The sequence below is a fragment of the Lactuca virosa genome, chromosome 1, assembly GCF_052849685.1.
Source record: "Lactuca virosa cultivar CGN04683 chromosome 1, Lactuca_virosa_CGN04683_v6, whole genome shotgun sequence".
NCBI classification, from domain to species: domain Eukaryota; kingdom Viridiplantae; phylum Streptophyta; class Magnoliopsida; order Asterales; family Asteraceae; genus Lactuca; species Lactuca virosa.
In genome coordinates this window covers 326,832,375-326,848,127 of record NC_136426.1, presented here as the reverse complement: position 1 = coordinate 326,848,127, position 15,753 = coordinate 326,832,375, and positions in this window count along the sequence as shown.

Sequence of the window (15,753 nt, the reverse complement as noted above, 5' to 3'; positions counted from 1 at the left end):
AGCAGTCTTTTGGATATTTGTTCTACAGGCCTAGTGAGAACGTGGTCTTTGTAGCACGAAGAGGAGTCTTTCTTGAAAGAGAGCTCATATTCAAAGAGGACAGTGGGAGCACTATTGACCTTGAAGAAATTCAAGAGTCAGCCAATGAGGGAACCTTAGATGACACTAGCACTCAACCAGAGGAAACAGTTCCTGTTGAACCAATTAACTCATTACCTCTTAGAAGATCCACTAGGGTGAGTGTGCCACCTGAGTTGTATGGTTTTCATATTACTTCAGATGGTGACACATTCATAAGTGACAGAACACTGGTAAACTTAGATGAACCAGTCACTTATAAGGAAGCAATGGCAGGCCCAGAGGCTTCCAAGTGGAAAGAGGCAATGGACAGCGAGATTAAGTCCATGTATGACAACCAAGTTTGGAATTTGGTTGATAGTGCACCAGGTCGCAAGACAGTTGGGTGCAAATGGATCTTCAAGAAGAAGACAGACATGGATGGAAATGTGCACACATTCAAGGCTCGACTGGTTGCAAAAGGTTTCACTCAAACCCCAGGGGTTGACTATGATGAGACCTTCTCACCAGTAGCTAAGATTAAATCTATTAGGATATTGCTCGCCATAGCTGCCTTTCATGATTATGAAATCTGGCAAATGGATGTCAAAACTGCTTTCCTTAATGGGAAGTTGGCTGAAGATGTTTACATGAGTCAGCCAGAGGGTTTTGTTGATGCAAAGTTCCCCAATAGAGTGTGCAAGCTTGAGAAATCCATTTATGGATTGAAACAAGCATCTCGCAGTTGGAATCTTTGCTTCCATGAGAAAGTCAAAGAGTTTGGTTTCTCTAGAAGTGAAGATGAGTTTTGTGTGTATATCAAGGCTAGTGGGAGTATAGTAACTTTTCTGGTGTTATATGTCGATGACATATTACTCATTGGTAACGATGTTCCAACCTTGAAAGAAGTTAAGTCTTGGCTTGGAAAGTGTTTTGCCATGAAAGACCTTGGAGAAGGTGCCTATATTCTTGGGATTAGAATATTGAGAGATAGAAAGAAGAGACTAATTGGACTTAGTCAGAGCACATACTTGGATAAGGTACTAAAGAGGTTTAGTATGGAAAACTCCAAGAAGGGAGAGCTACCTATCCAGAGCAATACCAGATTGAGTAAGACTCAATGCCCGAGTACAGATGTTGAAATAGATGACATGAGTCGTGTACCTTATGCTTCCGCTGTCGGATCGATCATGTACGCTATGACATGTACTCGCCCTGATGTGGCATTTGCTTTGAGCATGGTCAGTCGCTATCAGGGAAACCCAGGTAGAGCTCATTGGGTAGCAGTTAAGAATATACTCAAGTATTTGCGAAGGACAAAGGACTGGGTCCTTGTGCTTGGTGGCAGTGATACTTTGAGAGTAGATGGTTACAGTGATGCCAGCTTTCAGACGGATAGAGATAACTTCCGTTCTCAGTCAGGCTGGGTGTTTTTACTGAATGGAGGAGCAGTTACTTGGAAGAGTTCCAAGCAAAATACGGTGGCTGATTCTACTTGTGAATCAGAGTACATAGCAGCAAGTGAAGCGTCGAAAGAAGCAGCTTGGTTGAGGAACTTCATCGGGGATCTCGGAGTTGTTCCAACCATCCAGGAGCCTATGGAACTGTTCTGCGATAATGAAGGAGCGGTTGCCTTGACAAAGGAACCGAGAGATCATGGTAAGACCAGACATATCGACAGAAAGTACCACTTCATCAGACATAGAGTAGAAAAAGGCCATCTTATAGTAAAGAGGGTGTCATCTGAAGATAACCCAGCAGATCCCCTCACAAAGGGTCTGAGTAGGGCTAAGCATATTCAGCATGCTCGAAGCATAGGACTGAAAGATGATATTAGTTTTAGTAGTTAGATTAGTTTTTGAAACTTGTAACAAAGTAAATGTAATTGACTTTTGGTGATTAAATAATAAAGTATTATTTATAAATTTGGCTACTACCTTTTGTCAATTGTTTATTATTGTGTTTCATTTTTGCATGTTTTACTTCCTGAATAATGAGATTATTCAAACTCCACAGTCGCTTGTACTCTTGGAAGTAAGTAGTGAATTAAGACTGTCATGAATTGGATTGCAGATTGTCTAAGGATAGACATGGCAATAGAATTGCTGCAATGTTCATGAGTACTCAGAAATTGAGATTTGAGTATTGGATAAACCCTCGCTCAGAGTATTACTTCATGGAATTCATCACGAGTAATACTGAGACGATAATGTCTTATAATCTTGAAACGAAGATATATGAGTTGTAATTTACAAGTCGGTTGTGCATTGGTGATACGAAAACGCATCAGTAACTTGGTGTTATAAAACGTATTGTCATGCATAATTTGATGAGTAAAAGATACAAGCATATGAGTCAACGTTTATTCGTTCCTTTTGCCCTAACAGGAAAAGCGATATCTGTGGGCCCCTCGATGATTTGGTGTTGACTTATGTGCTGGGCCCAGCCAGGACTAAATTGATGTGTTCGATTAGAAGTCCTACATCATCACAAATCAGGAATCGGGAAACATAGATTCTGGACAAACAGATTGATTACATTCCATGTCTTTTGTCTGGGGATATCAAGCAGAACGAAGGGTTATATGATCACTTATCTTAGGACACGTAACTGACTGGGTCAGAGTTCGGCAGCAGTTTTTGGAAGCTACAATTTGCTGGTCAAATTTAGAAGGCATACTAGCAATTATAGTTACAGACTTATCCAAGTGGGAGACTGTTGGATTAGGTGTCTAAGCCCATAACTATAATTGGTATGTACTTGAATTGATAGCAGCACAGTCCTTTTGGGTTGCCCTCAACCTAGCAACTGGACAAGGAAATTGTGAAAGGAGAGATATTAATTTATAAGATTAATAAATTAATATAAATGATTTATTAATATGTTAATGGATTAATATATTAATTAGAAATCATTATGTTTAATTAATTGTTAGCCAGAAATTAATCAGAATTGATTTTGGGGTTAAAAGAATTAATTATAAGGTACAGGGACTAGTTTGCAATTATCTAATAGTTGAGTGGAAGGCTCTAGAACCCCCTTGGAAGAGGGTGGACGAAATCTTTAGGGGAAACCCTAATAATTTCGTCCATAGGGGCTTGGATAAGGCCCTTGGGTTTGCTTAGGCCCTAAGCAAAGGATAACTAGGGTTTCCCTTAAACCCTAGATCCCTCAGCTATATAAGGAGCCTCCTGGTTCATGTTTTTGGTCACTCCTTCTTTTGAAGAAACCCTAAGGCCGAGATTTTGCATACTCCCTCTCCCCTCTCTCTTCTTCTACTTTCCTTCTTGCTAGTTTGGGTGTGATTCCATTAGAGGCATTACACTTGTGGTGCTAAAGCTTCCAAGAAGATCAAGATCAAGATCAAGAGGATTGTCAATTGTTTGCTATAACAATTGAAAGGTATGTAAACCCTAAACCCTAGTTTACTATTTTCGAAAATAGCCTCTCTCCTCTAGGGTTCTTGTTTTGCAATTCAAAGTTGTATGTTCAATAGTTAAAACATAGATCCAAAGTAGGTTGCATGTGAACTTAGGAATTGTTTTCTAGGTTATTTGTTTTACCTAAAACCCATCAACTAGGTGTCTAAGCCCATAACTATTTTGGTATGTACTTGACTCGATTATGAGCAAGGTCCTTTTGGGTTGCCTTCACCATAGCAACTGATAGGATGAATTAAGGAGAAAGAGGATTAAATTATGATTTATTAATATATTATGTGAATAATATATTAAAAGAGAAATCATATTGTTTAATTAATATTGATCAAGAATTAATTTAGAATTATTTTTGTGGTCAAACGAGATTAATTAAATAAAGGGGACTATAACTGTAATGATAAGATAGTTAGAATGTTGGGCTTAGGATCCATAAGGAAGCAATGGACGAATTCTATATGAGAGTCCATATAGAAATCGTCCAAGGGGCCTTCTGGAAGGATCTTTAGGCTGCTTAAGGACTAAGCAACTGGATTAGGGTTTCCAAGTTGATAACCCTAGAAGCCTCAACTATATAAGGACCCTTACGGCTCCCAAAAACATGGCTAATCATTCTTAGAAGATCTTCGATGTTTTTGTACCTCTCCTCTCTCTCTCTTGTTCATCCTTATTGCTAGTGGTGTTTGTGACTCCATTAGAGGTGCAACACTTGGGGCACTAAGCTTTCAGAAGTCAAGATCAAGAAGCTTTGTGATTGTTATTGCTACATAAAAATCAAGGTAAGATCTAAACCCTAACTATATGTTAATTTCGATTATAGTATGCTAGATCTAGGGTTTATGAGCTTTGGATGATTATTGCATGTACAATTAGAAAAACTAGATCCAAAGCTTTTGGGTTTGCATGTGTACCATATGATTAATATAATGCCCAAAACCCATCAGTGGTATTAGAGCCTACATTGTTTATCTAATGTATTTGATGCTATCTTTGATCATTCAATGCTGAAAATCGCGAAAAACTGGATCTGGAGGCTTGACTCGCTGAGTCCATATGTGAACTCGACGAGTCCAAAGTTGGCTCGACGAGTCGGAGGGTCAGATGTAAGATTTTTCAGGATTCTGACCTGTTTTGGCTTGGGATAATTACCAAAAACATTTTTAATAGATAAAATCCGATTTTTTCATTATGGTATTGATTATCCTAATCCAAATAGTAGATAATTGTCAAAATTAAGATAATTGCTTGTTTTATAAGATAAAGATTAATTATATGTAGTTTTGATTTGAATTATCTTGTAAGGAAATTGAATTATGTCAAATTTAGATAATCACTAATTATTTGATTAATTAAATTATTTGTAATTTGATCTAGAAGGTTTGAAAAGTTTCAAAACTTGCCCTCAAGTTTTGGAATTTGAATATTTAATTAAAAGTTTAATTTTGAAATATTAAATTCTAGAACCCTAGTATTTTGAAAAGTTCAAATTACACCTTTATGGTTTTATTAAGTTAAATAAGTGTTTAATTAAAAGAGATAATTAATAAATCCATAAGTTTAAGGTTTATGTTTAATCAAATTAAAAGTCTAATTTATTAATAGATTAAACCACCTAGTATTTTAAAAGTGTAAAATACACCCTTATACTATATAAAATTAAAAGTTCAATATATATATATATATATATATATATATATATATATATATATATAACTAAATGTCAGTCTTACCGTTAGTAGACCTCATTCACGAAGCTGGTCTATAAGGGTGTTTAAGGAAGCGGCATGTAAAATGACCGCCATTGGGTATCCACTCTTACCCACCGCACCCTTGACTAGTGGAGGGTCGTTAGCCAAACGAGTAGGATAGGACAAAAACTTCCATTATAAGTATAATGAAATATGAAGTAACTAAACACTTTTATAAATTCCCAAATCTTAGTTACTTTAGGAAAAATGTGGAGTTGGTGCTAATCCATGAAATTGCACATTACACCTTGTTGGTCGTTAGTGGAGCGTGTGTGGTTAACCGACACACTAATATGGGACCAATGAATGATGGTAATGGGTAGCTCGTAGATTATCATAGATCAATGGAGCGTGTGTGGTTAACCGGCACATTGATTAGATGATAGACATCTTTGAGAGTACCAAGCTAATTTGCATGGTTATCCACACCTTGTTTGTGATCCTCGGCATCCCAGTCACAAACATGAAGGGCATAATCGAGATTAAACATGCCATCAAAAAGTTCAATGAATCTCAAAAGATATAGGAGTTTCAATTCATTTGAAACCTAATTTTCAATTTTCGTTTTTCATGGTGGAAATTGGTAAATCGTCATTTACCTACCTTCAAATATTCTACAATTGGATTACGACATTCCTTTTCCGAATTGTTGAATATTGTGTTGGGTCCTAGCCTTGATATTCCATTTGGGTGTTATATCGAGGACTCTTATCAACTAAATTGAATTTTCTCCCGTTTTGTAGATGTCGAATTCTAACGACTATGGTCTTCCCAAACCTTCTGGAAAAAGATTTCCTCATGAAGGCGATTTTCCACGATTAGATTGTGGAAATGGAAATCATTCTTCACTTCCTCCACCTTCTCCAATAATTCTCCCTGACCCACGTGTTCGAAGACTAGAAAAGTTCAAGGTCACTCAAGCCCTTTTGGCAAGCAAACACGAAGATGGAAAGTTTGTATGTGCTCATGTCTTGGATATGAAGTTGCATATTGATAGGCTGGGAATGTTGGGTGTCGATGTCTCAAGGAACCTGGTTGTTGACTTGGTTCTTTAATCAATTCCTGACTCATATAGTGAGTTCATTAGAGAGTACTATATGATGGACAACGACGTGACCCTCATTGATCTAACCTATTTGCTTATTGCTGCTGAATTAACAATGATTTGGCGCACTGGCAAAGCAAATTTGACTGGTAGATCAACCTCCCAAACTTCCATGGACAATGACAATAAGAACATTGGAAGTCTAGAAAAGTTTTCTCTGCGCAAGAGAAAAGCTGAATAAGAGATTGTCCTCTGTCTTGTTCTGAAAGAGTCCATTTGTTTCTATTTCCAAAAGAAGGGGCATTGGTTACGAAGCTGCCGTATCTACATTTGAGTAGTGGATATGAAATTCGGGCTTAAGTGCTTAAGCCATTAAGCACTTATCATGATTTTGGTCCCTGCGAGGGTACGACCCGCATAAGGTTGCATACGCCCCGTGTTCGGAGTTGTGACATCCCCTAATTTCTCGGCCAGAAAAGACCGATTTAATTTATGCTTTTAAAATAAAATCAGTGTAATCCTTTTAAAAGATGTTGCGGAATTTGTTCCCAAAACAAAACATGATAAAAGTTTATCAAAACCTTTCTTTAAGAAATATATTTTTTCATTTTATATCAAAACATCGGGATGTCATGTTTCGATACAGATCAAAAGCATAAACAAGACATTATAAGCCTTAAAACAGTTATTTACAACTAATGGCTATAATCCAAAAATTCTCTCATCATCATCCGACTATGCTCGGGGTCCACTACCTGTAAGATAAAAAGCTGAGTGGGTCAGGATTGGGAGCCTGGTGAGAATATAGGGTTTTCAACCCACAATAAATAAATTTATTAATTTCATCAAACAACAATAACCCGATTACTCATTCCCGTTATCCTCACTTTACGTCCCTAGAACATCTATCACAAGGGACCTAGTCTAAGGATTTTCATAGGGGCGATAGCACTGCTTTGGGGGTTTCCCAGAAATTTATGTCAAATAAGGAAACCGTGTGGGGGATGGAGTACAGAAAATGAACACCTAAGCTCATTAACACCTACATGTTGCGAGCCTGCCAGCGTTCCACTGGACCGTCTAGAAAAGTCCGTGATCGTCATCCATACTCCGCTAGATGACCGGATCACAATAACATCTAGGCCTCTCATCATTTTAACACACATCGGCTGTGTCTTCTACCCATGTTTTACCCAACATATTTGTAGATAAAATACATATACAGTTTAAAACTTGTATAAAACATCTATTCAACAGTCACCTAAATTAAACAATTAATATAATTACACATAGCACGTATTTTATAGAAAATACTTCATATCTAGGTGTAAGATGAAGGTGACTACACACTCACCTGATTTAATGATAATCGGACAACACTTCGTTTCCTAGAACGATTGTTTCTAATAAAACTGAGAGTTTTATTGAGAAACCGGGCTCTACGAGGGTTGGGCTTCAAAACCGAAAAGATAAAATTTTCTGGGTCTTCGGGTACTTCGGGGCGTGTTCCGGGTGTTGGAAATGATCTCGGGGCTTTGGGGGAAGTGGAAATAGCTTAAAAATGGGTTTAGGGGTCAAAATTGACAATTTTTCAAAATTACTCGGGAAGGCTCGCAGCCTTTTATTTATAGGGCGAGATTGTGAAGGTCGACCGAGAAGGGTGAGTCAGCGAATGCAGGTGGCAGCAGCAGCGAAGGCCAGGTGGTCAGATCCGGAGGAAGGCACGCGTCCGACACGTCTCGCATGCGAGGCCACGCGTCCGAGTTCGGAGCCTACAGCGCGACGTCGGAAGCAGCTGCGCGTCGGATGGGGATAGGCTTCGGCTTCGGTCCAATCAGACAACGACAGGTGTGCGACACGCGGCGGAGCCAGCTTCGGACGAGTCATGGATCGGACACGGGGCGCGCATGGAGCGAAGGTGACGTGGTCGAACTCAGGCCATGCGATTTTTCTCGGATTTCGCAATTATTCTCGATTTTTGTGCCAAAAACATCTAAAATCCATAACTTTCGCATACGGGCTCCGTTTTTGACGTTCTTTATATGCACGCGTAGGTAAAATTACGCTCTACAACTTTCATGTCGGCTAACTTTGACTTTAATTTTAATATTATTATTTTTAACAGACCGAGACAGGAAATCCGATAAAAATTCATAACTTCTTCATCCGACGTCCGTTTTCGTCTGTCTTTTTACCGTTGTACTACTATTGACGAGACCTTCGATTCTCGTTTAGGTTCTTCAGTTAACCTCTTGTTTTCATCCAACCTTAATTCAGAAATGGGAATTATGTCGGGCACATCTCCCGTGAACTTTCTCAAATATCACACATGAAAGGTGTTATGAATACCCTCTAGTTCTTCCAGTAATTCTAGCTTGTAAGCTTGATTCCCGATCCTCTGAAGAACTTTAAACGGTCCAATAAACCTTGGACTCAATTTTCCCCTCTTAACAAATCTTATAAGTCCCTTCCACGGCGAGACTTTAAGTAAAACCGAATCTCCAACTTCGAATGATATCAGTTGTCTTGTCTTGTCAGCATAGCTCTTTTGTCGATCTTGAGCTGCTAACATCCTTTCCCTAATCACTTTCAACTTTTCAGCAGTCTGATGGACTATTTCAGGTCCCATAAACTGCTTTTCCTCAGCTTCCAGCCAACATGACGACGTTCGACACTTTTCTCTATACAAAGCGTGATAAGGTGCCATCTTGATGCTCGAGTGGAAAATATTATTATAGGAAAATTATGCTAGAGGTAAGTGTTCATCCCAGTTACCTTGGAATTCCAGGGTACATGCTCTCAGCATATCCTCCAACGTTTGAATTGTTCGTTCGCTTTGACCATCGGTCTGCGGATGTTAAGCTGTACTTAAACACAACTTGGTACCCAATTCCTCTTATAGACTCCTCCAAAACATTGAGGTAAAACGGCTATCACGATCTGATACAATCGTTAACGGAACACCGTGAAGCCTCATAATTTCCTTCACGTAAGAATTCGCTAGTTTATCCATAGACCATTTCTCGTTGGCTGCTATGAAATGCGCACTCTTAGTGAAGCGATCAACGACCACCCAAATCATGTCGTGACCGTTCCTTGTTCTGGGCAGTTTAGTCACAAAATATATGGTGATGTCTTCCCATTTACCCATGGGTACATGCAAAGCTTCTAAACTCCCATACGGTTTCTGATGATGTGCCTTAACCCTAGCACATGTTACACACTCGACCACATACCTATCAACATCGATCTTCATCGTCGGCCACCAGTAGTAGGGTTTTAGATCCCTATACATTTTTGTACTGTCGGGATGAATCGAGTACATGGTCTTGTGAGCTTCTTCCATCAGAAGATCTCTTACTCCTCCCGTCTTATGTACCCAAATCCTATCTTTGAATACCTTCAATCCTTGACCGTTTGTATCAAACACTAACGTTTTGCCCAAACATTCTTCCTTTCGGTCATTTGTCTCTAAAGCTTCCTCTTGAGCGTTCTTTATACTTTCCACAATTGTAGAGACAACTTCAATTCTCAACGCTCTTGGCCTTTTCTTTTCAAGGTTTGCCTTCCGACTGAGAGCATCAGCAACAATATTTGCTTTACCAGGGTGGTAAAGTATCTCACAGTCATAGTCCTTGAGTAACTCTAGCCAGCGTCGTTGCCTCATGTTCAATTCCTTCTGATTAAAGAAATATTGAAGACTCTAATGATCAGTGAAAAGTTTGCATTTAGTACCATAAAGATAGTGCCTCCATATCTTTAAGGCGAATATTACCGCTGCCAACTCCAGATCATGAGTGGGATAGTTCTTTTCATGCTCTTTCAATTGCCTCGATGCATACGCTATCACTTTATCCCTTTGGGTCAGAGCACAACCTAACCCAACTCCAGAGGCATCACTATAAACTACGAAGTCATCAACTCCTTCAGGTAACGAAAGAATCGGTGCTTCACACAATTTCTTCTTTAACTTCTCAAATGCTTCCTTATGCTTCTCATTCCAAGTATAAGTAACTCCTTTGTGGGTCAAAGCTGTTAATGGAGTAGCGATCGAAGAAAAGCCTTGGATAAACCTTCGGTAATATCCAACTAATCATAAAAAGCTTCGGATCTCCGTAGGACTTTTTGGTTGTTCCCACTTCATCACAGCTTCAATCTTTGCTGGTTCAACCATTATCCCTTCTTGATTACCCACATGACCTAAAAATTGGACTTCTTGAATCCAAAATTCACATTTGGAGAACTTTGCATATAGCTTCTCCTTTTTCAGAACTTCTAGCACTTCACGCAGATGCTTGTCATGCTCCTGCTTGCTTTTTGAATAAATAAAAATATCATCTATGAACACTATCACGGATTTATCAAGGTATGGTTTACAAACCCTGTTCATCAAATCCATGAAAGCCGCTGGAGCATTGGTTAGTCCGAACGACATAACCAAGAACTCATAGTGTCCATATCTTGTTCTGAATGCAGTCTTCTCAATATCCTGCTCTCTTACCTTTAACTGATGATATCCTGACCTAAGATCGATCTTCGAGAAATAGCTCGAACCTTGCAACTGATCGAACAGGTCATCAATCCTCGGCAACGAGTACTTGTTCTTTATTGTTGCTTTATTCAGCTCTCTGTAATCGATGCACATTCTCATTCTCCCGTCTTTCTTCTTTACAAATAACATTGGGGCTCCCCAGGGTGATGAACTAGGTCGAATAAAACCTTTGTCCAATAACTCCTGAAGTTGGGTCATAAGCTCTTTCATCTCTGTTGGTGCTAATCGATACGGTGCTTTTGCTATCGGCGTCGTTCCTGGTAACAAGTCGATACAGAATTCTACTTGTCGATCAGGGGGCAATCCGGGAAGATCTTCGGGAAAGACTTCCGGATAGTCACACACCAGCGGAATATTCTGTACCTCCTTCTTTTCCTTCTTAGCATCGATCACGAGCGCTAGATATGATGTACATCCCTTGGCCAAACACTTTCTGGCTTTCATTAGGGAAATGATTCCAGAGTTTACTTTGCATTTGTCTCCATACACCATAAATGACTCTTTCCCTGGCGGTTTTACTTTTACTATCTTCTTTCTACACAATATTTCGGCATCATTGGCGCTAAGCCAATCCATTCCTAGAACTATGTCGAAACCATTTAACTTGATAGGTAATAATTCCTCGTGGAACTTATTCCCATTCAAGTCAATGAGGATGTTTTTCATACGATGGCTAACAAGTATAAACTTGCCACTAGCAACCTCGACTATTAAAGCATTAACTAGCTATCTACAGGCAAAGCTAGTTTTCTACAAAATTCATGCGAAATAAAGGAGTAATTGGCTCCAGAATCAAACAAAATTTGGGCAGGCAATTCGTTTACGAGAAAGGTACCTGAAGCGACATCGGCTTCTTCTTTCGCAGCTTCAAGTTGTTGGGTTATGAGCATTCTAACACTCCTAAGTGTACATGCAACCCTAAATACCTTGGATCTATGTTTTCTCTATTATACATACAATTATGAACATCCAAGGTATTATCCTAATCTAGCATACAAAATAATAAATATAACAAGATAGAATACATACCTATTTGATATAGAATGTCTTCATGAAGCTTGAGTGCCTAGTGCCCCAAGTGTGACACCTCAAATGGTTCACACAACACCAAATACACTTGGAATAACTTGAGAGAAACTTGAACACTCCTTGAAATCGTCTAGCCCTCACACTCACACATTAGTGCATGATTTCTTGAGCCATGGGATTCTTTTATATGGTGGCTATTAGGGTTACACCATGTAACTCATAACTTTACCCATTCCTTATGCTCCATGGATTTTAACCTCCATGGAGTATCCATGGGTCACCCCATGGACTTAGTCCAACATAAGGAATCTTGGATCACAAGCCCACATATATAAGAATGAATGATTTACACAATCAACCCATATATTTAATTAGTCTCCTTTTGATCACTTAATTAATTCCAAATTAATTCTTGATCACTACTAATTAAATAACCTTATTAATATATTAGAACTTATAATATATTAACCAACCTTAAGTGTTATTTCTCTCATTATAGGCTATCCAAATGCATGATGCCATGCAACCCAAATGGACCATGCCGGGTCGGGTCAAGTCTTACCAATTATAGTTATGGACTTAAACATTAATCCAACAGTCTCCCACTTGGATAAGTCTAAAACTATTATTGCGTATGACTTCAGGAACCGATCAGGAATCGTAGCTCTCAAAAGCTTCTGTGAAACTCTGACCTTGTCGATGAACTCTGACCTTTGTCTATGACTTGTCCATTAGATAAGGGATCATATATTCCTCCATTCTAGATATCATATGGACTGAGACATGGATTATCAATCATTCTCTCTGTCCATTTGTTGTTTCCCGATTTCCGATTCATGATGACTGACTGATTGAACAAATCAAATCAGTCCTGGCTTGGCCAAGCACTCACATGTATCATCTTTAAATCATCGAGGGGCCCACATATATCGCTTTTATCCCGAAGGTAAAAGGAATGGATAAACTTCGACTCATATGGCTTGTTCTACTACTTGTTGAATCATACACAAAGGCACGTTTTATAACATCGAGTTACCAATGCGTTTTCGTGCAATCAATGTATAACCAACTCATAGTAACAACTCATATCTCTAGGTTTGAAGAATATAAGATATTATCGTCTCATGATCACTCGTGATAAAATCCATGAAGTGCTTCAAATGAGCGCGGGTTGAATCCAATACTCAGAACTTATGAGCACTCATGAGTGTTGTAGCACCACTTTGTCCACCAACTTGGACCTCTACAAACCAACCCATGACAGTCTTGATTCATATCTACTTCCAACATATGACCGACTGTGGATGGTTTGAATAACTTAATCATTCAGGAAGAGCGACTTAGTTATTCTGGAAGTCAAAACATGCAAAGTGAAACACAAGAATAAATGAATCAAATATGGTATCAAACCCTATGAATATAAATAAACACTTTTATTTATCACCATACTGAATACTCATTATTCATTGTTTCGGTTTTATCAACTTTATACTTGAATTTAAATCAATATTTGTCTCATGCTCCAAGCATGTACACTATGTTTTCTAAACACTAGTCATGCCATACACCAAGTATGCATACTATGTTTGTCTATGATCTTTACTTTGTAAAATAGATCAATTGAACATCACTCCAATGATCCTCTTTTCACAGTCCCAAATCCTTACTGCAAATGCAAGAATTCCAAATTCATGCCATTTACTGAAATCTGTTAGATTCTAAACTTATATGCATTGATCCTCTTAATGATTATGCACGAAGTCAGAAAGACTTGACAACAATCATTACAGAGCATTCCAAAGGAGATCAGCTCCTTGGAAACATCCTACTTTCATTAAGTTTCCTAATCTTACACAGATTGAATAATTTCTAACTTTGAAACATTTCCATATTCCATTTTAACTATCACTTCTGAACAAGAGTTGCCTCCTTACAGATTTTGTCAATATGGTCCTTCCAGAATTAACATTATACTTCCAACTGTCCTTGAGCAACCAATCTTTGGTAAACCTTAGATTGTCCTCGACAATTGCTTAATCATTTTAGTCATATCCAATTCTAGACCTTTTCCCTTCATAATGCCCCAGGCATTTGGAAAATTTTAGAAAGGATGAATATAGCACATGTAATCGATCCTATATCCGAAGCATATGGGACACGATTCATGATGTCTCACATAAAGACTAAACCAATCTTTTGCTATAATATTTCCATTTCAATTTGCCAAGTTCTCAAAATTCAGATTATGAAAAGGGATGACGTAATCATAATCGAATTTTAGAACGCAAATAATGGACCCATATATAGAATTTCCTTATGTTGAGCCATTCCAACATGAAATTCATATATATATCCTTGATTAAATACGATTAAAATCTCAATCTAAGCTTTTAGAATTGAAATGAAGTATAATTTCCTCTCCCTTAATTATAGCAAAACAACTTTTTCAACCCCTGCAACCTCACGAATTGAAACTTTTGTTTTCTATAATTAACATTGCTAACTTGCAACCTTTGTCATAATTATCATGCTCCCACTAACATGATGATTATTAGCATAACACTTATGCTCCCACTAGCTTTGACATGTACTCAAAAATCAGCTGACTTTCTTACCAAAGTTCAGATTTCTAATACTAGATTGTTTTGACAAAACTTTATCAAAATCATACACCTCTCTTAGATAGCTCACATGTGTGTCTAAACAATTTTAGAACTATGAAAAGGGATGTCGTAATCATAGTCTCAATTGTTTAGACCTTTGCCACTTCTCACAAGTCCATGTTAGTGTGCCGGTAAACCACACACGCTCCACTAACGACTTTGAGAATGCAAATATCACAATTGCTATCTAGCTAAAATCTACTTAGTGAAAGTGTTTCCTCACCATCATTTTCATGAATCGGAGAGAAACCTTATGACACTTAGATTTAATAGTGTATGTGTTCTTATCCATGTGAATTTGTCAAAACCATAATCACAAGACAAGGTTAGTGACAAATCCAAACTCATATTGATTAACTTGTGCAATCTTAAATTCTTGCCATTTGGCAGCTCAGGTGCCTGCCATTGCTTCCAAGTAGTTGTGCAACCAATTGAGAACTCTCAGAACTCCTATGCAAAGCCAACTTGAATAGGCATAAAAATTTCAACACGATAGGTTATAAACCTCAAGTCGTGTGCTAGTGAAGGACTTTAGGTTTTATTCTTGATTAAGTCTTGAAACTTTCAAGAGCTTTAAGACTCCCACTGTCCTCTTGACATATAAGACTCCCTTGTCAAATATTCAAGAGATAGTGCGGATTCTTTATCAAGACTAACACTTTACACAATTGGCCTAAGTTGGTCTCTGTTTTATACAAAACATCACAACTTACCAATTTCAAATGTACAAGAGTAGATAACCTTTTACTCTTACATTTGACTAGTGTTAACAAACCCTCTTTAAGATATGTCACTCAAGTTACAATCTTGGAGTATGACTCTAAGAATTGTTTTGGAACGAAGTATGACTCATCTTTTTTATTTAACCATTTCAACAATTCATGACTCCTCTTCTTAGTCATAAGAATGCACTAAGATGACTTTAGAGGACCAATTGTGATATGGTATCTTAATCATTAAGATGATCATAAACATGATACTAAAGTACTCTCCCATCTTTTCAGATTTGAGAAACTTTTATCTTTCTGCCATACTTTGATTCTTCTTATTCGTTCTGTCTCACATTGAAACTTCTCCAATGCTACAGACTTATACTTAAATTTATAAGTATAACCATATTTACTGAACTTAAGTAAATCATGACGAATAGTCTTCTTGATCTTTTGTGGTGGACTTGACCAGTGCACACGAATGTGTACTCGATCCCTTAGTCCTTTCCTTA